Genomic DNA, 24,320 nt, shown 5'->3' with positions numbered 1-24,320 from the left:
TAGGAGCAAATGTTTCCATTGGATGATAAAACAAAACCAGAACCTCTTTCAGCTCACCAACAGCACCCTACTCAAAATCACTCACATGGCCTTTTACTTCAGGGGGGCAAGCCAGCTGCTTCTATCAGAGCCCTCCCATTATATCCATTTGTAGAATTTCTATATGACTTTACACTATTGTATACTTTAGAAAATTTCTTCTTTATAGGAAAAGAGGCAATCTGGTTAATGCCTGCAGAACTTTTTTTTTAAAGAGAGAGAGAGAGAATTTTTTAATATTTATTTTTTAGTTTTCAGTGGACACAACATCTTTGTTTGTATGTGGTGCTGAGGATCGAACCTGGGCGGCATGCATGCCAGGCAAGCGCGCTACTGCTTGAGCCACATCCCCAGCCCGCCTGCAGAACTTAATGGTACTATCACCCAAAGACAGCTTATAGAAATCGGTTCTATCACATGATATCCTTCCATTACCCTTCCAAAAAAGCAAAAATCTTTTTCAGCCTAAGCTAGTCAGACTTGGTTTCTATTTCTTGAAACCAAGCACCCAGAATCTCATGGAAGGCTATACACAAAGATAATTCAGAAACCACTTGCAATCCACAAAATGGTAGTTTTCCACTTGTAAAAAAAAAAAAAAGAAAGAAAGAAAGAAAAAAGAAATTGAACATTCAATCTCCACCAGGCCTCCCATTACAAATAAATGAATGTGAGAATGAATGAACTCCAGCTTTCGACTCCCCAGACTAGGAAACTACGTGTTTAGAAGCCCAAACTGTAAACCTAAGCTCCCTTCTTCCTTATGCTGATTGACCTGTTAGTCTTGCCAGCCATAAAATTGAGCCATAACAGTCATTAGCAGAAGAAAGTACGGGATTTGGACTTGCTGAGGGCAGGGTTCTTTGAGGGTGAGGAGTAGGTGAATGATGGCACTATTTTGGCTTTTAAACCACTTACTTATAATAAATTCTTAGATCAAAACTGATTTTGCAATACAAACTGATGCAATGCCATTCATTCTACCATACTTGTACCCCCTGAGGGCTGCTAGGGTAAAAAACAGAATGAACCATAAAACTTGTATTATCACCATTTGTGTCTACTTAGAACTTTCTTCACATTCGCACCACCACCATCAAAAAATAAAAAGTAAAATATAACAAATTAATAAAAAACACAAGATTCCAATCATCATTACCTATTGCTATGCAGTCTTTGCAGGACTAATGGCTTTGGTATTCATTAACACACTTAGAAAAAAATGCAAAAGGAAATTTAGCAACAAGCACTTCCTTTTTCTCCTCTATCCCCACCAAAAAAGAAAAAAAAATGAAAATAATCTTCTCTGACATTCACAGTACACCACTGATCATTATGTCTTAAATTCATGAAAATGTGTTAAAATATAGGTTTTTTATTATTCAGTTATGGCATCAAATAAAATAGTCATTAAAAAGATAATTTGTTACTCAGTATTCCCCAAAAAAGGGGGTACACCAAATCACAAAGGTACCAGGTACCAGGTACCAGGGTCAGTCAGGAGGCAGAAAGAGTGTTATCAGAAAAAAACATGGGCAGGAGCCTTTATGGTAGTCAAGGGAAAGGCAAGGCAGGGTAAGCAGCTTGGAATTGACTAGTTCAAATAATTTCAGAGGGTTCTGGGCTAAGAGGTGGTCTCCAGTTGTCTGGTACTCGGCCCTGGAATGATTACAGCAGCAGAGGAATTATTGCTTCCTCCAATGTAAAAGCCCGGCAAAGAAAGTGGTTCTGAACATGGGCTATGAATTGGTTGGTTTTGTTTATATATGAAAGCCCTACCTCTCAGCAAGTCCTTTGCTATGTCTGAGAATTAACTACCCCATCAGGGGAAGTCTTCACGAGTAATGAGGCTCCAGATGTCAAAGCATCAAGAATATGGAAGATAAATATACACATATAGTCAATGTAAGCCAAGACACTGGAAGTTCCTAGAGGACCTTCTGAATCATCAAACCATAGGCTAACTCTTAATTATTATCATTTTGGTTATAAGACCTATGACTTTGATCATTCTTTGAGTTTCAAATGACACAAAAAATCAATCTGGCTTAGACAAGAAAATGCAACGTGTTAACTCATGAATCTTAAGGTCCAGGAGTTTAGCTGGCTTCGGGCATGTTTGATTCAAGCATCAGGTCCAGATTTTCTGCATCTGTGGCTGTTTTTCCAGGCCCATCCTCATGGGGCTTCCCTCCCCATGGCTGGATCACAAGGGTATCAAGCTGATATCTCTCCTGTCTGCCACTGAATTCAGAGGAAGAGACAACATCATTTTCCCAGAATTTCCAGCAAATGTCATCTGGGTTCCCACTGGCTCTGGCTGGACCAAATAGCCAGCTTTAAACCAGTCACTATAGCCAGAAGAAGGCAATTTGCCAGCTGACTTAAATCCATCAGGATACAGCCCTAGAGCCAAGGATGACACCATCCAAATGAAATTCCAAAGTTGGGAATGGATAGAGGGTATTTTCCTAAAGCAAATGTGGAGAACCATTACCAGAAAGAGAGGAAATTAATGATGAGTCTCAGACATATGATGTCTATCAAAAGTAATTTACTTTGTATTGTAGCTGTTTCAATATTAATCATGTACATGTGCAGTACTTTTTTGAAGGAGGAGGAAGAGCAAGAAATGAGAAAAAGCTCATTGTCCATTGTCCCCTGGCAGAATCCTGGTAACTCTACCATCATCCCTCCTTAGGGTATGATGTCATTATTAAATTTTCTATTGTCAGAGGCAATTCATTTAATTTCAACAATAAATTTTCAGCATTTCAATTCACTTTGGGACACAAGTCTATTCTTTGTTGTTGTTTTTAAATAAAAAACACCATGGAATTATCAATAAGAAATTTCATATGTTAGCCCTACCTGTCTTTAGTACCTGCTCTCCTCCTAAAATTGATAATGATTTTCTTGCTTCATTTTAAGGGCAGAGTTGAGGTACTTATGGGAATAAATAATGAAGAGAAAGTCAAATATATTTCTTGCCCCACCACCTCAGTCAAAAGAGAATCCCCCCGGCCCCACCAACCCTGGAAACCAGGAGAAATAATGGGACATCACTGTTCTATAGAGACTCTATTTAACTACATAATAGAGGACATTCCCATCTGCTCTGTCCAGGTTTCTGTTGCCATGTCAAGGGAGAATTCTGGCTTCCCACCAAAGCTAGGGATTAGAGTGAGATCAGAGTGAGTGTACACTAATATTTTTTAAAAGGGGGGGATTTGTGTTACTATATAAATTTATTAAATTAATATAAAGCAATTTAAAAGTACATACCATACACCCCTTAATACAAGCATCGGGAACACCATATCCTGAAGTCTACTGAGACTGGGGTAGAAACCTAGGCTACAGGAAGAAAGTCTATAAAAAAAAATAAAGTTTAACACAAGGTTTAATATTGAACGTCATTACTGTACAACATGCATCAGAATCTCCCAAAAAAGTACCAAAACCCAACTGCTGAGCCCCTCCCCCAGAGTTGCTGATTGAGCAGAATTGAAGTGAAGCCTGAGAATCTGCATTTGTAGCAAGTTCCCACGTGTCCCTGATGCTAGTGTTCAGGAAATCACACTTTGAAAGCCACTGGTATATATATTCTATGTGCTGTTTTATTGGTAGCTAATCTCTGTTAAAAGCAAGGTTCTAAAATGCCATTCTAGTTTATAGAGTCCTAAATCTGGCCTTCTGACTTGTTAAGAGCTTTAATATAAAATAAGGCTGTGTTTCTTGCTTTTGAGAGCAAGTAAGGAGAATTGGGAAGTCTGCACTTCCCCTTAGTCCTAGATACTGAATCAAGTAGGAGCTTTCACGTGATCATGCTTTTAAGAATTGCAGCAGCAAGAACAAGAGTAGAGGCATAAATGTTACTCCCCAAAGCCCAGGATAGTAGTTGGTGGAGAAGGACATCTCTTCCGTGTTTGTGTTGCCATCAACAATACTCAGGATGGCTGGCTTGGAACTGGGGGCCTTGAGAACTCTGATTTATAATTATTCCAATGAGAAAGAAAATGAACTTGATAAAAAATGTTAAGATGTTCTTCTTGGTTTGGACCATGAAATTTCTAGGACAATTTTATATTCTGTAAATGCCGGGCTCAAAGGTCCCTAAATGCCATTATTTTAAAGGGAACTGCTGTTGGAAAAGTCCGCAGCTCAGTCCTGTCTTAAACCGCTCTCCTTTGCATGGATTTGTACTGCCTGAAAAGTAATCCTCTCCCCTTGAGCATCACATTGTTTCCACTTCAGAAAGTCTCCAAGGAAGAGGGCAAAAACTTTACCCACCATGGGGGTGTGGGGGGAAGGATGGGGGGATGGGAAGGCAAGATGTAACTGCACACACATATGGTTTCTATAATAATGATTTAAAAAAACTAAGTTTGAACTAGCTCTCTGATAAAAAACTGCCTGATTGAGGATGACAGGCCCAGAAAACCCACCTCAGCCCTCAGGAGGGGAAGCACCTGTGCTTGATTTGTGCCTCTGAAGGGAGACCTGTGCTGTGTGAGGTGATTTTTACACTCCCTCGCCCACCTCTCCCAATCATCTCTCTCCATACATGAGCCAACTTCATATGTTTTCAACTGGGTCATGATCTGGAATCCATAAATAATACACATCTGAGGAAAACTTACCTCAGGAAAATAGAAGCCAGAAACTTGTGACCACAAAATGGAGCTGTCCCAGAGGCCTGGAGTCTCCTCTGAAACAATATGGTGGCCATCAGAGCCTCCACAGCTGCCAGGCCACACGTCAGAACCCGACAAACCTCACAAAAACCAATTCAGAAGGATTGAGTGTACTTATGGAGTGCTCTCCTACCTCCCATCTCCCTCAGTTACTGAGCCTGGGGAGGAAACCTAGGCTATGGGAAGAAAGTCTCCTCATGCTTGAGAGAAAGTGGTCTAAACCCTGGGCAGGCTTCTCTCCCCCGAGGCCCTGTTCATTAAAACACAAAAGCACTCGTCTCTGTACCAGTATCCTACAGGAGGCCAAGTGTTCCTGTCTTTATTTTGGGAACTGTCTTTATCCCAAAATAAAGACAGGAACACTTGGCAGGAGGGGATTTTGGGGGGTGTAGGGGTTTACCCAGGATTGAACTCAGGGGCACTCAATCGCTGAGCCACCTCCCCAGCCCCATTTTGTATTTTATTTACAGACAAGGTCTCACTGAGTTGCTTAACACCTCACTTTGGTTGAGGCTGACTTTGAACTTGTGATCCTCCTGCCTCTCAGCCTCCCAAGCCACTAGGATTGCAGGCAAGTGCCCCCACAACTGGTGGTGACTTTTTAGTTAACAAATAATAATTGTACTTATTTATATGGTAAAATGTGATACTTTGATATACGCTTACAATGTGAGATGATTCAACTGGGCTATTTACTGAATACATCCCATCACATCACATTGTTTTTGTGATGAAGACATCTAAAATCCACTCCAGGCGATTCTGAAATATATCTGCATTACTATTTATAATAGTTTCCATTCTGCAACAGATCACTAAAGCTCATTCTCCTTAACTGAAACTTGGTTCCCCTCGATCAATATTTCCACTTCCCTTGCCTCCCCTGCCACAGCCAGCCTCTGGTAATGACCATTCCACTCCAAATGTCAACTTTTTTAATTCCATCTATAAGCAAGATTCTGCAGTACTTTTCTTTCTGTGCCTGAGCTTAGTATAATATCCTCCAGGTTCATCCAGGTTAATGCAAATGACAGGGCGCCTTGTCTAACCCTGACACTCTTTCAAATTTCCCACCCTGCCTTCTGCCCATCACTGACCCAGAAATTCCTTTCCCCGCTGCCTAGAATGTTCTTTCCTCTAGATCATCACATAACAAGCGTCTTCCTATCAAGCCTGTTGATCACCCTTCCATAAAGGCAGCCCTACAGACCCTCCCACCTCATTACCTGTTCCCTGCCTTCCTAGCACTTATCCCCATACAAGATGTCCCAGGAAAGCAAGAAGTTCCTGAGTATTGTTGACCACTGTCCCCCAAGTATTGGCGTAAGTGTTTGGCAAATGTTTGCTGAAAGAGTAAATGAATCCTGAGGTGATTTCCAATTTGTGGGCACTGACCCAGTTTCTCTAGAAAAATTGAAAGATTTAGCAAATTGAGCCATTCTCATTCTCACGGGGTCATAACCACACAGAGGATTAAAGGAGAAGCTCCCTCGTTTATAAGGTAATTAAGATACAGTAATGCATCGCTCAATGATGGGGATACATTCTGCCCACGTGTGGTCAGTAGACAGTTTTGTTGTTGTGCAATCCTTGTAGTGTGTACTTACACAAACTTAGGTGATAGAGCCTACCGCACACCTAAGCTCTGTGGTATGACCTATTGCTCCTACACTACCCACCTGTATGGCATGTTGCTGTATGAAATACTGTAGGTGATTCTAACACAGTGATAAGTATTTGTGTATCTAAACATAGAAAAGGTACAGTAAAAGTACTGGGTGACAGGAATGTTTCATCTCCCTTGTCATCTTATAGGACTGCCATTGCCTATGCCCTCCCTCGATGACCAAAACATCCTTACATAATACCCAACGACAGTTTGGTTTAATTCAGGATCCACCCATCCAACTTTGGTCATTTTCAGGCTATCATTTGTTTGCTACCTTTATGTGTTTGTCTGGTTCATCTCTACCCTAACCACACCACCCCGGGGGGCAATGCCCAGCGCAGGTGCCTGGACAAGTGAGCCTCCCGGTATCAGCCAGCCCTAAGAGAAAACAAATGAAGTAAAGATAGATGAAAATCAAACCAACAGATATCTAGTAGTACCATGCTGCAGTATGCTTTGGTTGAATTTAAAAAATGATGAAAACTGCCTCCAAGCCAAGACTCCTTCAAATATGTTTCTTGTGATCCTTGCCATCACTTTGCCTTGTGGCCATCACCCAAGGGTCAAAAAGGAATAGAAGTGGCAGGAAAGAATGCAGAGTGCAGCTGCCCCTGCAATGATAAAATGCAAGAGCTGAGATCTCTCGTGACTTTTCCCACGTGCATTCTCAGCAGAACATGCTCAGGACTTAGGCCCCAAATCCTGTCTAATTGAGACAGTCAGGGTGCATATATCATGGGACAAAACCAACCTAGCACAAGTTGAATGTGTTAAACAAACTCTTTCGGCAATTTCCTTTGTCACCTCTTTTTCAGTTCATGAATTCTTCTCCAGACTGCATTTTGAGGAATGCTGTTCATGTCACTCTACCTCCCTCTCTGTGACCCTTTCTTCTGTCCCTGGAGAAATGAGGGCTTTTGCCACTGAACCTCGAGTCTGTTTGCCTTTGCCTCCAGGTTAACATTCTTCTCAGTGGCAGTGGCTCATCTGGCTGACTTGGATTGAATCTCCCATCTCTGGACACCCCGGACAACCCATCTCTTGGCCTCTCCCCAGCTCAGGCAGTGTGTTCTGCTTCCCTATCTCTCTGATTCCACATTTCCCCCTTTGTAATAAATCCCAAATGCCTCCTTCTTATTCCTATGAGGCCTCCATCCTTCCCTACACCCCGCCTCCCTCCGATACTCACTCCAGCAGCAACATTCCACTTATAATAAAAGGATTCAGATTCTTTATCAGATTTTTAACAGGGCTTCATTAATAGGATTTCAGTATCTCCTAAACCTGACTAATTGAACCAAGGATCTATGGAGATTCTTGGGTACCTTTCTTTCATCGTATTCATTTTTTGTTTTTCCTTAATTAATTTTTTTTGGGGAAAAGGCTACTATAAGTGTGAAGGACTCTTGGTGGACCTCAGTTATCCATATGATTCCTCTACCCCCAATCTCGAGAACTCCAGGGTGGTCTTTGCTCATTAGCAATCCTATGGTCCAGGATAGGATTGCTATCCTCCAGAGTAACTCATTTTTGTCTCCTGGCTGACCTTTGCCACTCTTAATCTCACTTGCACCTGTGAGAACTAGAAATAATCAACTGGATTTCTGTCCATTCATTTGATCATTTCCATACATCTGTTTTCTGTTTGTGGGTAGTTAGTGAGTTATTGGTTGTTGAGTGACAGAGTTTTGTTTTCATTCATAGTATTTCAGAAAATTGCTGGAAAGTTAAACTCCGTTCTTTTCCAGGGTTCTTTCTCTTATTTTTCCTCTGAGCATGACTGAAAAAATACAAAGTGGTGGCTAAGAAAACAAGGTCCAGTGGCTGAATGGTGAAGGGAGCTATTTCAGAATTATACCCCTGCTAATCTCCTTCTCTCTGCTAAGCCAAACTGGGGGGACACTTCTGCCCATCACACCCCTTCCTCAGCTCCATCCTAATTCCCCCAGCAGTTGGATGCCTCCTTGACTTTCCTGAGCATGTCCTTCCCTCTTGTGATCTTGACTCTAGAAATTTAAAGTCCCTTTCTTTTAGTGCTGCCACCACAGTCTTCTCCTCTCAGTCACAGAGATATACACAGAGGGCACAGATTTCAGACATAGGCACACACACGGCAGAAATTTATTGCTCTCTAAATGTTGCCACTCTTACAGATTTATTCTTTGAAAAGTAAAATTTTCCCTCCTGGGATAAACCTGGAGGGGGTTAATGGGGAAAGAAAGCCCTGCATATTCAAGCAGCCCACCCAGACCCCAGGAATCTGGCAAAGGAGGAAGGGAATAATGGAAGGAGGAGCAAACATAAATCTCAAAAAGATCAGAGGACTGCAAATACCAACAGTCTCTGAAGGGACCTGAGGCTTTAGAACCACTGCAAAGATTCCGGTGCACTAGAAGATTTATAACAGCATCTGGTCCATCTGCAGGTGGATTAGATGAGGAAAGAAACCTTCCATTCCCAGAAGCAGAAAATACAGAGCAGTGAATCTCAAGGTGAGGACAAAAGCTTAGTAAATTACCTGGGGAACTTGTATAAACTAGGCATGCCCATGCCTGAGATTATAAAAGGCATATCAGAGTCCCTTGGGTCAGCTTGCATAGCTTAAAAGCTCCCAGTGATTCCATTAAGTCACCACCACAGAGTCTTCCTGATGCAGATTTTAATTCCCCAACCTGGCTGATACACACAAGTTCATGAAGGATGGAAGCTGGCTCGGAAATGTGTCCTATCGGGTTTATAGGCAACTTCAGATCCCTGGGTAAGGAAACCTTGAGGAAGGGGAGCCCAAGGATCTCTGTAGACATCTGGGAAAGAGTCAGGGCAATATTTTAGCATGTGCTGAAGAGTTCTAAATCTTCTTGCTACTTATAATGGTAGCCTCTAAGTCAAAAAAGTAACCACCATCTTGGATACATTGCTGAAGAGTGTGGTATGTGACCCAAAAAAATCCCTGTCTCAAGCTCTACCTCTAGAAAAGCTTGAAAGTGCTGGCTTCTTAGATTCCACAATCCAAGGAGTCCAAAAGGTGTGAGTTTGCAAGAAGATAAAAAGATGGAATGGGAGATGGATGATAGGGAAGGGAAGGGGAGAAAAGTGCTTGCCCTACAGAGATGTAACCCCCAAACTCCCCTGAGAGCTGTGTAAATGAATGAGCCACCACCGTAGGCCTTGAACTTAAGGGATGATTTGTGGTTACAATACAAATTTGATTTCAGGTAACATTTCTATTTAGTATTCAAAGACATTTCCAACTCAGGGGCCAAAAAGGAGGCAAATGAAGGAAGAAACACAACCAAAGAGAATCAATCTCTGTGAATACCAAAAAGAAACAGTCCGTCTTTCCCTTTCTTCCACTCACACATGGATCAACAAAATTTGCTACTAAGTCAGACTCCATGAACATGGTTGTCTACGGTCTGAATGTGGAAGGGGCCTTGGGTGGATGTGAGGGAATGGGGCCAGGATGTGAGGACATTCCTCTCCATCCTCTTCACTGACAGACCCACTGTCCCAGTTGCTGGAAGTACATGATAAGAAAGCCTTCAACTGGTAACCTTTAGGGACAGCTTCCACTGCAGAGAGCCACCTCACCCTAGCACTCATCCACATGGCCCACATCCACAGACTGACCCACACAGGGGCAAAAATGCCTGATCATCTCAGCACAACTCGGGACAACCCTGGTGGTCCCCACCTTCTGGTATTCATGTTCCTCTCCTTGAGTATGTGTTGGAGCTAGGGACTTGTTTCTCATAAATAGAATATGGCCAAAGTGATGGGATGTCATTTCCATAAGTAACTCACCAAAGACAGACTTCCCTCTTGCCCACTGTCTGTCATCCGCTCCTCTGTTATGAGAGGCTCTGTGGAGAGACCCGTGACCATTTGAAAATTGTTTTATTTACTGTTTTCTTCACTGCTCTTAACATTACATGAATTATGGTACTCATTTGTTAATTTTTTTGGTTTTATCTATATTTTTAATTATATATAAGCTACTTAATAAGGGTAAGGATTTTGCCTGTCCATTGCAAGGCACCCAGGACCTAGTAAAAAACCCCACCCATTGTAAGCGCTTGATGAGTGAATGAGTGAGTCAAGGAATGAGTGAATGAATGAGTGAACCAGTTCAGTGTTCTCCATATCCTTATATCCTGTTCCATTTTGCCAGCACAGAAGATCTACAGGAGGGGGGAGAAGGGTTCCCCCAGGTAGTAAATGTTTGGCCTGCAGGAGGGCAGGAGATGTTTAAATGCAAGGCATTTCTATCATTTTTTCCTCACAACAAAGCTATGAAGTTATACTACGATGACCTCCCCTTCACAGATGAGCAAATTGATGAACACAACCAGAAAGTCATTGAGTCAGAATTTGAACTCAGACCTGATTCCAAAGCTTGGGTTCGTTTTCACTGCACTCCCCTACAGGGATGGCTATTATAGAGACATCCCACTCCTACCTGGAACCACTTGGGGCACAAAGTTGGTGCTCAATAGGTATTTGTTGAATAAAACCTGTGCTAGGTGCTCCGACTATATAAAACCATCATAATGCTTAGGGAATAGTGGGGCCCCCATCACATGGAACACAGCAGAAATGATGATCATAAAAAGAATTTATTGAGGGCTTGGGATATGGTAGAGTGCTCACCTAGCACGTATGAGGCCTTGGGTTTGATCCTCAGAACCACATAAAAATAAACAAATAAAACAAAGATATATCAAAAAAAGAATTTATTGAACATTTGCTCTGTGTAGGATGCTCTTCTAAGCACTACATGAATTCATGTATTTAATCCTTCCAACAAACTTCTTATCTTTATTCTACAGATGAAGAAACAGAGGCCCAGAGACTAAGTAACTTATTAAAGATCCCAAAGCTAGTGAGTGGCAGAACCCAAGCAGTCTGGCTTCAGAGCCTCTGCACCAACTAGTGCACACTGTACCAACATTATATGATAGATAAAAAATATAATAGAATATATGTATACCTGAATGCTAAAAATCCCTAATGGCATTGAAATGCATTAACTGAAAGAGGAGTGAATGACCCTGTTCAAAGTATGGTACCATCAAAGACATTCTAAATCCAAGCCTCACATGTCCCCAGTGAGAGCATCCAAAAGCCCTTGTCAGCCCAGGCACAGCCAGGCCCTAGTCATGCCTAAGGACATGTCTCTGCCCTTATCTGATCCACCTGTTCCTCTAGCTTTATATTGAGACCTTACCATCCAAGAAACTGGCAAGTAAGAGCACATGCCTCCTTGACCCTATCCACAGCCTCACCAACAGAGGTCATGTCTACCCAGAGCCAGCATACTGTGAAGATGACTACATACAGTCATATGCCACATAATGACATTTTGGTCAATAGCAATGGTCCTTTACATAAGGTTATACCACCTTGTGATGTTGTAACCAGCTTAGTTTGTGTAAGTACATTCTGATGTTCACACTATCACTAAATCAGCTAACAATGCATTTCTCAAAACATATCCCTGTTATTAAGTGACACCGGCTATATTGATATTCTGATGAAGCCAGGCCAGGGCATCTTAACCTCAAGGAGCAGAGATCATCACTCTAGGCAGAAAGGTTCTGGAGAATACTCTCACTTTAGCAGCATCTGCCTAGAGTTCCATATGGAAGGATACAAGTTTTGTTCATTAGTGTAGGAATTTGCTTTCAGATGATGCTAAACTGCGTCTGAAGAAGCATGCCCCTTCAAAAGGGCCTTCTTTTTTGTTTGTCTGTTTATTTGTTTGTTTGTGGGGTTTCTTTGTGTGGGGGGTGGAGTGCAGGGATTGAACTCAGGAGCACTTGACCACTGAGCCACATTCCCAGCCCTATTTTTTGTATTTAATTTAGAGACAGGATCTCACCGGGTTGCTTAGCACCTGGCTTTTGCTCAGGCTGGCTTTGAGCTTGCAATCCTCCTGCCTCAGTCTCCTGAGCCACTGGGATTACAAGTGTACACCTCCATGCCTGGCAGAAAGACCTTCTTAAATTACTTTTCTGTATAAGTGAAGATTTGATCGTGAACTTTTTCACACATCTCCAAGCTTTAGGTATGAAGGGGAGCCATCAGTCCTAGGAAATGAGCTTTGAGAATTAACTCCAGAGTGATAATTCAAAACTTCCAGAAAAGGAGAGGGAAGCAGAACACATTAAACAGATTTTGGTCACACATTTCACCCCTCAACCAGCAGTCAGATCAGTCAAATAAATAGTATATCCACTCAAGAGTCACCTGCAAAAGGGCTGGGGATATAGCTCTGTTGGTAGAGTGCTTGCCTTGTGTGCATGAGGCCCTGGGTTCAATCCCCAGCACCACAAAAGAAAGACCTGTAAGAAAAGAGTGATAACCAGATATTTACTTATGAACTAGGGAAAGAGGAAGGTCATAAAGGCCTTTTGTCCTTTTTCAGGCAAGGAGACAGGGGTTATCTAGATTTATTTTGTGAAAATCAGCTTAAAAAGGAAAATGTTCACTGATGCTCCCCATCCCCCATGAAACGACTTTAATTCTGACTGCAGGAGAGTATTCAGGGGCATTGTGGAATAAAACTAACACCTCCAAAGAGCCATCAGGGAGCCAGCACTGCATACAGAGCACAGGAGCAGCGTGACCAGCATATGATATCTCTGCAACGGACATTCGTCCAGTGCACTAAGATAACAACCTTGCGTTTCACAGTTTCTTTGTTTCCATAATCTCTAAAATCAAATCCAATTCAAATGTGAGGTATTGAAGGAGAGAGCTCTTTAATGAGCATGGAAAATGAGTGGCAAAGCTCAATCTTTTTTTTTCTAAAAGCATAAAAGAGAAGTACACAATTAGAAGGATGCATAATTGAAGGTTAATTGAGGAATTAGGAGGACTTTCAATGTGGTATGTCACTTGGGGAGTCTCTATGACAGTGAAGGTCCAATGAGAAAGAGGCCTATGACTAGAAAAATTATTTCCATCAGCAACACGGAGGAAAAAGGACTAAAGCCACTGTCTGCTTCCGAGGCATGGTTTATAGCAAGCTTTGTCACAGGCTGGCTGTGTGAAAGCCAGAACTCTATATCTGCCTAATGAGATGGGTAATATCATCTTCCTCATCTTTTATCCTGGGGAAGTTAGAATTCATACAGGTTTTCCATACTTCCCAAGCTGACTCAGCCAGGACCCACATCTTCTGACTCCTTACTCTGTTCTCTGCACTGTCACTCAGAAAAGTGGAGCGTGGTCTTTACAGATCTTTTTCCACCTCACAGAGAAGGTACCCACTGGGTAGGCCAGAGGAAGGCAAAGCCAAGGAGGTGCCTTGCTTAGAGTCTGCACTCCTTCCTCCCCACAACACATCCATGGTGTGGAGGGAATTTCAATTTCAATACACACAGTGAACCCATCACACACACACACACACACACACACACACGTACACACACAGACACACACACACACACAGTACACAGAGATGAGGAAATTGTTCCCAGTCCTGGCTGACATCTTGTCCTGTGGTTTTCTGATCTCTCCCTTCAAAATTCACAGCCCCAGCAGATGGAACCAAAGTTACACACACACACACACACACACACGCATGCGTGCACACACACACACACACACACACACTCACTCCCTAGCTCTCACCCAAACTGCCTTCCAATCCCCCTGGTGAGTTCTCTCAATGGCTCAGGTTCCATACCTAGATAACAAATGAATTGAGGCAGAGGAGGTACCACTCACTTTCTCCACCATCAACCACTGAGAACCAGCCCTTCATAGTGCAGAGACAGTACATGCCACAGTGGCTCAGCACAGAATTTAGGGTCAAACTGTGTTGGATTCATATCTCAGTTCTGCCTTTCTTCAGGCAATTGCAACTGCTCCAAAAAGCACATTCACACAGTCACCTCCAGGGAAAATATTCACAGATAACACCCAATGAATGACACCCCCCAGGGTTGTAGCATTCCATGGCCCCAAGCCAGTAACCAGACTAATCAGCAGTGAACTAGTAGTGTTACTTGAGAAAAAGCTGATCTCCACTTTCTTTTATTTATGAAGTGTTTACATTAATGTCTACAGCTCTAACTTACTCTAAGGACTAAATTAGATAATATATGTAAAGTGCTCAGCACAGAACCTGGCACATTGGAAACATAATTTCTAACAATTATTATCTTTCAAGTCTCCAAATATGGGGTAATGTCCACACAGGACTGTTAGAGGTATCTGCTCCATAAAAGGAGGTCTACAACCCAGAATTTTCCCCATTCCTATCTGTAAACCTTACTTGATTTTCCAGACAACCTGAAATCTAGGAAACCTAAGTTCTTCATAGAAAGGGGTGAATTTGAGGGGAAATAAAGACAGAGACGTTTTGGTTAGAATGATATAGAGCAAAGAGCCCATATCTCCACACCATACCACCCTTAACCCATCCATGTGGGCTTAGACATGTATCACCTCATTCTTAGAATAATGGGACATCAGACCCTCACTTATACTAACCAGGGCAAGGGATTTGTGTATGGAATTAGCAGAAATAAAATTTGGATACAAAGAAAAGTAATCCTTTATACTTTTGTTATGCTGTGCACATGGTACAGTTTGTCATATGTTTGCACGCTAGTCCTTGTCAACTGGGGTTCCAGGAGAGAGTTGGGCCTAACTCTCGAAGAGAGACATCTTCATACACATGTGCATACACATTACACATAATTAACTCTCTTCCATGCATAGTGCTATCTATGTACTATCCCTAAGAGAAATGAAAAACCAGTCACTCCTTTTCTATGCTCTGTGGCTCAGATGAGGAGCCCATGGGGTACATAGGCAGACTTCATTACTTCTAGTTTAAAAATGAGAAAACACTGAGTATAGAGAAGCAAATTAACCAGGATGACAAAACAAGAGCAAACATCAAACTTGGTCTGTAGACTCCAACCCAGGTACTCTCTTGTCACAAACAGGTGAGTCTAAAAAGTGGCTACTTCTAACACCTGTATCCTTAATCACACTAGCAGAGTCATCTCCTCAGAGACTTTTAAGGAAGAAGGAATTTAAAGTTTATCTGCCGCAATACTTTCATTTTACAGATGAGAAAACTCATTTTATCAGGTACCATTATAATGTCCACTTCTGTCTAATGAGGATGTTTCCACATCCCAGTTAATAGTCCATATTAATATAACTTTGCTAATGTAGACGCAATGGATTGTGTTCAATTTAAAAGGTGCAGAGGAAACAGGTGAGTTCACAAATCCTGTCCCTTTAGAGTCATATTTTAGTCCTATGCCCTGACTGGCCACAAACTTAGGAGCTGAGGAAAGTCACTTTGTTCTGAAGTTTTATATAATGAAATTAGAGAATTTTTGTTCCATTAAGTTCTCTTCCAACTCTAAAATCCCTTATCTGGGAAAGTACTTTGAGAGGTCAGGTACTTCAGCCACTGTCCACCTCTCTTAGAACTATTGTTTGCTAAAACCAGTTCTAGTCCCAATTCATCCTTCTGTGTGTCTATCATTCTGAAGATGACTTTAGTGAAGATACTTATTTAACTTCTGATTAGTGTTTAGGAAAATTTACCTCGAAACAGTGAGATCGGACCTTTGGACAGGAAGATGAGAGTTTCCCTTTCTCCAGACTTAGCCTAGAAAGACTTCAAAAGCTTTGGACTGAAAGTGTAGTATCTACATTCCCATGTCCACACTTGCACGATCATGACCCTCTTCCTTAGACTCCCAAGATTTACTGTTCTAACCTAAGATAGCCCTCGCTTCTGAGCCTCCCTGTTCCACGGAAATGATGCTGGGTGCAAGGCATTCCCAGGGGCTCAGTCTATGGGGCTGAAATCCTCTACAAGAGAAAAAAATTCATTGTCCAAAAGGGGAAATCAAAAGCAAGAATTAAAAGGCAAGATATGAAGTCAAGCAGATATAAGAAGAGCTAAGAAGATGACTGCAGTAACAGGTTGAACAAGACAAAAAAATCATGGATTTTTACAAATGCAGAACTTCATCACAACTGAGGATCTTTGATCATTTTTATTTAAGGGAATACAAAATAATTTTAAAAACAACCACAGAACAAACCATTTTTTCATATGTGACTCTCTAAATGGTAAGATGATAACAGAATAAAAGATGAAGTACTTTTATAGGAACTTCATCCACGCCTGCCCGTGGGCATGCTTAGTCACGAGGTCATTCTCAGGAATTTAGGGTCTAATCTTTTCATTCCTTTCACAACACAATTTTTCTATACATTTTCATATATCTAGATCAAGTTCATTTAAGAGAGCTTGAAATGCAAGGATAAAATGTAATAACTAATCATAGTTTCTGAATTTTTAACTACTTGTGATGCCTCATAGGGATTTTTGCATGTAGGATATCTTTTCCTTATGTAAAGTACAGTAGTTTTCATTATGCAGATGTATTTATAATAAGCATAGTTTTCCTATTAATGATAAGGCATTTTTAATCAGAGGTTCACTCACAAATGCTTAGGTGCTATGGAAACTTATTCCTACACTATTTCTTTTAACACTTCTTTGGATCCCAGTGCTGCCACTCAGGATCAAATGAGTAAGACTTTAGTACCTACTCATTTTCAGCCTTCCTCTAGCAGGAAAAGGATGTAGTGCAAGAAGTTCACAGGGAATCTGGTTTTAATTGGAAACTAAATGTACGTAATCTTATTAGCCCTTTGACATTTCCTAAAAACAAGAAATGGACTCATTTTAAGATGGGGACTCTGAAACTTTGGAGGTCAACGTCATTACTGTCAGAGCAGATAAGGGACAGAGAGGCACCAGGTTCAAAACTTTAAAGAAGGTAGTCTGCTCTTGTCCTTGACCACCAGACAGCCTCCTTTCAAAGGCAAATAGTCACCCAGGCTGAACTCTAAATTCATTCAGGAACTACTTTCAAGTCATGGAGGACTACTTCCACCTGGGTTTTACATGGCACAACCGAGTCCCAGCACGAACAAGAATGAGTCCAGTGCGGGGGAGGGGGAGGAGAAAGGGAAGTCAAATTCCACATTTGGGGTACTTGAGTATTCACACCATGTGGAATCAGTACCAGAAATCTGGGCATGACCAGCTGATTATAGTCATGAGTTCAAAAGGCAGGACCTTGAATTTCAGAAGATGCTCAGCAGAGCACAAGGACATCTACCCACCTGCCTCATCAGCAACTAGTGGAAACGAGGGACAGGAAACACTCCAATGGCCCAACTCACATCAAACAAAATGATTGCACCTCTTTCAGAGCTTTTACAGAAGAACTATGAGAACTTTTAAATTAAACCATGTGCCCATTCCCCCCATTGAGGAGCTGTAGCAGAAGCACTGTGCTGAAATATTGATGCTGCTTTCAGGTTCTGCAAGGAAGAATTCTGTGATCAGTTACCAAAGTCTGCCATTGACACTGAAGTGGAAATAGAGTGGTGCCATTTGTATGTGAATTATGTATTAAAATAACTACTAAAATTAAAATATTATCTCTATTAGATGATTTCTGAAAGGTGTTTGAGAACTGGCATATACCTTTTACTTTTTCAGTTAACATCTAAATATTTTCATCTTGAAAGGTCACAGAGGGTGTGACTTATGGTATATTGCAAATTTCAATATTCTAAAATAAATGCATTTATATTTTAAATATAGACAATGGAATTTAAGTAACATAATCTTGAACACCATTATCCATTGTTTAAAAATACATATGCAAATAGTAGAGGGTAGGAAAGGCAGCAGAATACAACAGACACTAGTATAGCAATATGTAAAAGAGTGGATGTGTAACCGATGTGATGCTGCAATCTGTATACAGGGTAAAAATGGGAGTTCATAACCCACTTGAATCAAAGTGTGAAATATGATATGTCAAGAACTATGTAATGTTTTGACCAACAATAAAAATTAAAGAAAAAATACATATGCAATTTTGATAACAGAAAATGTACATCACTCTTTTTTCTTCTTGATTTTAATTTCATTCCATTTGTCTATCAGATTTTATCCTAATATAATATTTTCTTCACATAAAAGTTTCCTACTGATCACCCACTTAACTGTCTGCAATAAAATACACATTATTGAAATTATTTTAAAATATTTGGTAACTATAAGACAAAGTATTTAATTTTTTATAGATTAAATTGAATTATAATTATTAACTTATAATTTATCAAAATAACATGACTATATCAAATTTTTTGAAATAATTATTAATTATAAATGTGACTTTAGAAAAAGAAACTACATTTCCTAATGAGATGAAGAGAATCAGGCTGTTTTCTTTTATTCCAGCTCATCTATCTTGATAAAAACTACTTATTGCTAGAATAAGGCAGAGTTTAGGTTGTGAAAGACTTTGACATGGACAGAAAAGCATATTAGGTATCCTTTCAAAGAAAAGCTGAGTGTTGTCTTGAAGGACTCTCCCATACCCTATGCAAAAGGTTATAAGATCCTATAAGGGTATGTGCTTTTGATTGTCTTTGACAGTTAATTTTACAATTCTGTTAAATCGTGGCAAATTAAAATTAAATTATTTTTATATTTTATAAAAATATAAACTAATTTTGTCTAATAGAGAAACAACTGATTTTTGCTTTTTAGAAAACATGATTCTACACATTAGATTTCATTGCCCTGTAGGAAATTATAATAACCTGTTTTACATCTATTAGAAAATTCACATCAGCATTCATTATTGTCTTTATATATGTATACATGAGCCAGGACTTCTCCTTTTGAAAATAATGCTGTAATAATCAATTGTATTTTTACCTTTCATTTTTATAGACAAAAGCCCTAAGAAACTATCCACATATGTATGTTGAAGGAGTTTATTTATAGCAATAGCATTCTATCTTTGAATGTCTGAGTTATAGGTCAAATCATATAAGAATCTATCATCAAAGAATATTTGTAATTATTTTAGAGCTGAAATTTTAATTTCACCCTTCTTCAGTTTTAGGGTCATTTGTTTTCTCAAAATCATGGCTTTTAAACCTCTCTGAACCCCTGGAGATGTTTATATGGTGAGACAACGTACCACAGTAAGACGCAGAATAGGTGAGAGGTCTTCATTCATTTTGTAAAGTGGGAAGGTTGCTGTGAAAAATGGGAGACTGGAGAGAAGACCATAAGCTTATACTAAGAGCAATTTTGGAAAGAATGTTTATAAACTGAAGAGGTAAATAATGATGATAAAAATACCCTAGAGCTGGGCATGGAAGTACATGCCTGTAATTCCAGTAACTCAGGAAGCTAAGGCAGGAGTATTACAAATTCAACGTCAGCCTGGGTAATTTAGCAAAACTTTGTCTTAAAATAAAATAAAAATGGCTAGGGATGCCTCCTAGTGGTACAGCACTTGTGAGGCCCTGGGTTCAATTCCCAGTATCATTTTGAAATAATATCTTGGAAAGTCTTTGTGAATGACCATGAACATGTATGTCCAGTGTGAAAACCACTCCCAAACTCTTAAAGGAGAAAACTACCCCATGCAGAAGCAGTTAATTCAATAGAATCAGCATAAGAGTCCCCACACTTTGACTTTGACTGCTTCCCAGTTCCCAAAGCTTGACTCCTTTCTGACCCCTACTTCTAGCACTGCCTTGCTGAACTCCCAGTTTCTCCCAGCAACCTCCATACAAACTTTGGGTGCTTTGCCTCTGGCATACGGACTGACTTGGACTTTGATTCATTGATTCTCTGAGGTCACCCTGACTCTCTTGCTTGGCATTCTGCAAAACCTCCCATTATCCCAGAGAGTGTTTACAAAATGCTTTTAAAGCTTTGCCCTCCAAAGCTTTTAGGAGTAAGACCATGGGAGAATAGAGGTCATAGCTCAAAACGCTCCACAAAGAGAGCAAATTTATTAAGTCTCTTGCTTTAGCTTAAACTTTCATTTGAACTTTGCATTCATAGTTTATCAACATTCATCTTAGCTCTTTACACTATGTAGGATTGCTTGCCACTGAATAAAATTGATCCTGGAAGAAGATGTGTCAGAATTATTTTGTGACTTACACTGCTCCCTTGCCATTTCACCAGGAAGTTCTGTTTAAGAGGTATATCATGAAATCACTTAAAATGATGACATGATGTTCACTGAGCCATCCTTAGCAGAGAGCTGGCTCTGGAGGAATAAAACACAAGTTGAGTGAATTTTGAAGTTGAGAAGAAGATGGATAAGAGAGTTGAGAACATGCAATCCTGTCCACTCCAAATGGACATTGTAATGCACTCCTGGAGAGACAGTGGGACATCCTGGAATAGTGGGTGCTTCATGACATAAGGCACTAGAAATATGTAGAGAGAGAAAAAGAAGGGTGCAAAGGAGGCTCACAAAGGGCAAAATTAGATTATTCACAACTGACCAGTCATCCTCCAGATTAACAACTCACATATCATACAGGGAAGAGGCAGAGCTCATGCTTTAATTGACACTTGAAAGCAGCATAACCCAAAATCCAGCCCTCTTTTGAAATGACAGACTTGCTCAGTCCTCAGCCAGCAAAGCTCTGGGGCAGGAGAGCTCTTTAGGAGGTGACAAGAGTAACACTGAGTCTTGCTCACCAGGAAGGACAATGTCAATCACTCCTTTTTATCCCAGGCAGAGTTAGAATCAAATGTTTGCTGTTTTCATGGTTTCAGAGGGAGAAATAAAAATGGCTTGTTATTTTCATTCTTCATTTGCACAGTGGGCAAGAAGTGACACAGCCCAAAAGAGGATGGGCCTTGGAATGACATGCTCTGTTGTGTCCTCACAGCTCCAACAGAGAAGACAGACATGCCCCCAAAGGTGTCACCTACTGTGGATACCAAGTCTTTAGTCTGCTTTTTCAGCCTCTTTTCTAAATCCACTAAATCACAGGCCATCTAAACAATAGTATTCTAAGATGGAATAATCACCTATCGAACAAATTTTTGATTCAGAAAATATGTCAGAGCAAGAGGGTAGCAGTCACCTATCTGTGGCCCCAAAAGTCTGTTTTTTAATGCTTGTGAGATGGCCAATAGCCGTGTTCATTAAATGTGTACACAGTACATATAAAGATAAACCCATATTATATGCACCCTCTTTTTCTCTTCATCTACTTGCTTCAAGCATCTTGGTAGACACTATAAGAAACCCAAAGGAGCAAAATATTTGGGCTCTGACTTTTAACCATTCTCAAACTAGTTAGGTAAATGGGATTAACTCACTGGTGACTATTATTGAGCAATAAAGATCTTCCAGCCTTAGTATGTTTCATGGGAAAAGAGACAGTTAGCCAAGCCAGAAAGGTAAACAGTGTTTGGATGGCTCTAAGACACAAGACATACCTTTCAAAGTCTAAGCACAGACAGTGGGAAAAAAATGACCACACTAAGAGGGACAGAAGCAGGGAAGGGAAGGAAAGGGATGACCATTAAAGACGGAGCCTGACTGGCAAGGACAGCTGTGTCAGGATCAGTGGAAAATAAGCCAGGTTAAAATAAAGAAGGTGGTTCGACAAGATAATGAAAGAGGATATAATTGATTATTTTCTTTTTCTTAAGCTCTTTTTTTTTTTTTGGTACCAGGGATTGAACTCAGGGGCACTCAACCACTGAGCCACAACCCCAGTCCTATTTTGTATTTTATTTAGAGACAGGGTCTCACTGAGTTGCTTAGCACCTTGCTGTTGCTGAGGCTGGCTTTGAACTCATGATCCTCCTGTCTCAGCCTCCCAAACCGCTGGGATTACAGGTGTGCACAACTACGCCTGGCTAAGCCCTTCTTTTTTAAGGCATGGGATATGGTGTTTTGATACACATAGCAACTAAGGTCAAGTAAATTAACATATCCATCATCTCACTTAGTCCCCTTCCTTGAGGGGCAGAGAAGGGGGTTAGTTCAATCTACTCTCTGGACATACTTCCCATAAATGATATAATATTATTGACTATAGCCCTCATGCTATATGTTAGATCTCTGTCCTTAGTCAGCATATATAATTGTGTCTTCATATCCCTTGATCTATATTGCCCCATTTCCCCCACCTTTCTGTTCTGTTTCTATATATTTGATCTTTCTTTTTCTAGATTCCACATGTAAATGAGATCATGCAGTATGTTTCTCTGACTCATTTCACTTAATGTCCTCTAGGTCCATTCATGTTGTAAATGGCAGGTGTCATTTTTTATATTTATATTTCACACAACTTCTTTTCCGTTCACCCATAACAGACACTTAGGTTGCTTCTAAATCTTGGCTCCTATGAATAGTGCTTCAATGAGAATGGATGTACAAATGTTTTTTGTGTTCTTGATCTTAATTGTTTTGAATATACTCAGATAGTTCTGGCTTTAATTTTTTGAGGAATCTCCATACTGTTTTCCACAATGGCTTTATCAATTTACATTTCCACCAACAATGTGTACACTTGTTCTCTTATCTATCCCAACAGGTATAAGGTAACATCTTCTCATGGTTTTGATTTTCACTTCCCTAATATTAGGCACCTTTTCATATACCCCATTAATATGTGACACAGTTTAGTTATTGTGAATTGTGCTGCTATAAACATTGATGTGTCTGTGTCCCTGGAGTAGGCTGTTTTTAAGTCCTTTGGGTATAGTTCGAGAAGAGGAATAGCTGTGTCAAATGGTGGTTCCATTCCCAGATTTCCAAGGAATCTCCATACGGCTTTCCAGATTGGCTGCACCAATTTGCAGTCCCACCAGCAATGTATGAGTGTACCTTTTTCCCCCACATCCTCGCCAACACTTATTGTTGTTTGTCTTCATAATAGCTGCCATTCTGACTGGAGTGAGATGATATCATAGAGTAGTTTTGATTTGCATTTCTCTGATTGCTAGAGATGATGAATATTTTTTCATATATTTATTGATTGATTGTATATCCTCTTCTGAGAAGTGTCTGTTCAGATCCTTCGCCCATTTTGATTGTATTATTTGCTTTTATGGTGCTTAGCTTTTTGAGTTCTTTATATACCCTATAAAGTGCCTGTCTGGTATTTTGATTTTTTTGCTATATTTAATACCATCTGGATGCTCACTTAGTAGATTATGCTTCTATTGAGCTTTCTCTATTTGGGAGTTTGGGGATTTGTTTTTGTGTTTCTCTGTGTATAGTTTATCTTTGAGTAGTCATTGTAGTGCTGGCTTGATTGCCATGAATTCTTTTAGTTTATTCTTGTCATGGAAAGTTTTTATTTCCCCCTCAAATTTGAAACTGAGCTTTGCTGGGTATAGTAAATTTGGCTGACAGTTGTTTCCTTTTAAAGTTTTTAATAGCTCATTCCAGGCCCTTCTTGATTTTAGGATCTGAATTGAGAAATCAGATGTGTGCCTTATTGGTTTGCCTTTAAGTGTGATCTGATATTTCTCTCTTGCAGCTTATAATATTCTTTTCTTATTTTCTATGTTAGGCATTTTGATTGTGGGATGTCTTGGAGAATTTCTCAATTGAATATTTGGGGGTCCTGAATGCATCCTTTTATACAAATGTCTGTCTCATCTTTGAAATGGAAAAAATTTTCTCTAAATTATTGAAAATGTTCTTAATGCCTTTAGTTTGTATGTTCATGTTCTCTTCTATCCCAGTGATTCATCTTTTGATATTGTCCAAGAGTTCTTAAATATTCTGATCTTGATCTATATATTTTTCCCTTTATTGCATTCTGTGTATTTAGTTTATATACCCTGTATTCAAGGTCTGAAGTTTGTTTTCAGGAGCTGGAGTTATATTTTCTATGTAATCTAATATGTCAGTAATGCTATCAAGCAAAATTTTTTTAGTTGTAGTTGGACACAATACCTTTATTTTATTTATTTATTTTTATGTGGTGCTGAGGATCAAACCCAGGGCCTTGCACATACTAGGCAAATGCTTTTCAGCTGAGCCACAACCCCA

The sequence above is a fragment of the Marmota monax genome, unplaced genomic scaffold (assembly GCF_021218885.2).
Source record: "Marmota monax isolate L192 unplaced genomic scaffold, Marmota_monax_Labrador192_F-V1.1 WCK01_AAM20220418_F8-fsc00413, whole genome shotgun sequence".
NCBI lineage: Eukaryota > Metazoa > Chordata > Mammalia > Rodentia > Sciuridae > Marmota > Marmota monax.
This window is presented reverse-complemented; position numbering follows the sequence as displayed.